Here is a 2,813-nt window from a genome sequence, read left to right on the forward strand (position 1 = left end):
ACACTGATGAAAAGCCGTTTTCATGTGTGACCTGTGGAAAAAGTTTTAGTAGAAAACAGTATTTAACTGAGCACATGATGATTCACACTGGTGAAAAGCCGTTTTTATGTGTGAACTGTGGAAAAAGTTTTAGTAGAAAACAGTATTTAACTGAGCACATGATGATTCACACTGGTGAAAAGCCGTTTTTATGTGTGAACTGTGGAAAAAGTTTTAGTAGAAAACAGTAGTTTAACTGTGCACATGATGATTCACACTGGTGAAAAGCCGTTTTCATGTGTGAACTGTGGAAAAACCTTTCGTCACAAAGTGAGTTTAACTCGCCACATGAGGTGTCACACGGGTGAAAAGCTGTAGAAGTATTTTTCATACATGTCCTATGTTGAGTTTCACTATAGAATTGATTTGTTTAAAAACTAGAATGAAAGACTGGAGGCGTTTCATGTCTATATAGCTGAAAAATTTTGTGTTTGTTAAATGCGGTCATTTGGATCTTCACATTTGGATACTTGATGTGCAACCATGACACATTTTCCTTCAGAGATGATTTGATTTTTTTCTGGCATATTGCTGGGTTTCTGTCACGTGACCCGGATGACCCGTGAAATTCAGATTGAGGGCCAGAAGGGGATTTCTCCGGTTCAAAACAAAGCCAAGTTGATCACAACTCCTATGCTAATGCCCTAAATAGGCTGGAACAGCTGGGGTATCTCGAAAAAATATACGCATATTTAGGATATGATCCATGTCGTCTCGTTAAAAAGAAAGACTTGTCTTATAATCTTGAGGATTTACCCGGTGTCCAGGTGATCCACGTAACTAACCACCCGGAGCTGGAGACCTCATATTATACGATGAACCAGGGTTTTGCCTGGAGAATACAATCAATTATTTTCAAGTTGGGTCAAGCATTTAGGATCAAAAGCAGGATTAGATGACTGTCGACTTGTTTCTGCTGGGTGAGTAGTGAATTTTGCTGTTTTAAGTCATTTTAGTCTATGTTAAGGATATTTTAAAAAAGAAATAAAAGTAACATTTCATGTAAGAATAAAAGTTTTGAGTTTTCCTTTAGTGTATGTTATGCCTTATACTTGAACCCAGTAGATGGTGGCTGTACACTTGTACTGGTTGTAGCCACTGTGGTTTCTGTAACTGATGGTTTGCCGGTTCGAACTCTCCACATCTATCTCAGTTGTTGAGTCCTAGAGCAAGGCACCAAATCTGCCTTGCTGCTGTTAGTCAGAAGTCTGATGGCGTTGATTGTATAGCAGCTTCCATCAGTCTGCATTTGATAGACTGACAGTAGCTGTGTAGCCACAGCTACATTCGGCAGCTGTGGCTACAATGTAGCTTACTACCATCAACTCGTAAAGCCATTTGGCATCTTCTGCACTAGATTAATCGCTATACATACATTTACCATTGACTGTACACTTGTTTGTTGTCTTTTTGTTTAGTTTTTATTAAACTTCTCCTGTCTGGCAGGTAGAAGAAAGCAGAGAAAAAAGAAAGGTAGAAAGTTTTATAGGGTCACCCTCCTCTCACCCAACTTGATATAAAGGTGATCACAGAGGGGGAGCCAGAGACCTAATCTGCTACAAGGGAATGGTTATTGTGAAGTCCAAAACAATGAGAGCTCAGTGACCCCAAGTCTGACAGGCACACACAGAGACTGCCAGCGTTCTATCATACCTCGTAAATCCAGCAAATCCTGTAGTAATGCGCATGTGCACATCAATATTACGTTTCTTATAAATCCGTCATACGTTTAGAAGTTTATTTACCTTAAAAAAATTTAAATAAGAAAAATTTAGTTATTTCCACGCGGTCTCCAGAAAGAGGTGTTGTGCTGCTTGTTGCCTAACTAACACAGCTTCGGTCAGCATCAAACGTTATTCATGTGCTTTTTTTTTTTAGGACATATTCCGTGCAGTTTTCTAAAGAAGTATTAAAATGTTAAAAAGGTAAATTAGCTGTAGGGACAAAATATCCCGATCATATTTGTAGTCAAACAGTATTTGTCGTAATAGTGACGGTTAACGGGACTAATGTCTTGTTTACAGTATGTTAACGATATTACAGTCATTTATGTTAATGTTTGATTAACATAGCAGCTTAATTAAATAAAATTTACCGTAAACTTCTGAGAAATAAAACACAAAATGAAACTTCTACAGGTATGTGACGTAACATTGATGTGCGCATGCGCATTACCATAAGGTATGCTGGATTTATGGGTATGACAGAACACCTGTTCATCCCAACACAGGACCACCACCACCACACCACTGCGGCCCACCTGAGAACTGACGACAAGACGTGACATAAAGAGCTCACAAACCATGTTGAAAATCCACAGTGCAAACACAGAGCATGAACTGGCCCAAAATACAGACCACATACTGATCAGAACCCAAGTCTCAGGGATCAGTCAGGATCCAGGGAAAATACGTCCCCAGAATCCCAAACACCTTAGACTACCCCAGGAACAATACGACCACCATGCCAATAACCACTTGAGGGAAGTAGCAAAGTACAAGTACTTTGTTACTGTACTTGAATACAATTTTCATGTATCTGTACTTTACTTAAGTAAATTTAATAATGAGAACTTTCTACTTTTACTCTACATTTTACAGTGAGTATCTGTACTTTCTACTTCACTACATTTCTACAAAATCGTCACGTTACTCGTTATATCCAAGTCACATTGCCCTTTTTTTCGATATAATGTGAAGTTCAGGGATTGAGATATTTAAAAACACACAAAAAGTGAAAGAATAAACATTTATTTATTATACTGGGAATACTGG

The sequence above is a fragment of the Poecilia latipinna genome, unplaced genomic scaffold (assembly GCF_001443285.1).
Source record: "Poecilia latipinna isolate Pla-1442-1.1 unplaced genomic scaffold, P_latipinna-1.0 Scaffold624, whole genome shotgun sequence".
Classification (NCBI taxonomy): domain Eukaryota; kingdom Metazoa; phylum Chordata; class Actinopteri; order Cyprinodontiformes; family Poeciliidae; genus Poecilia; species Poecilia latipinna.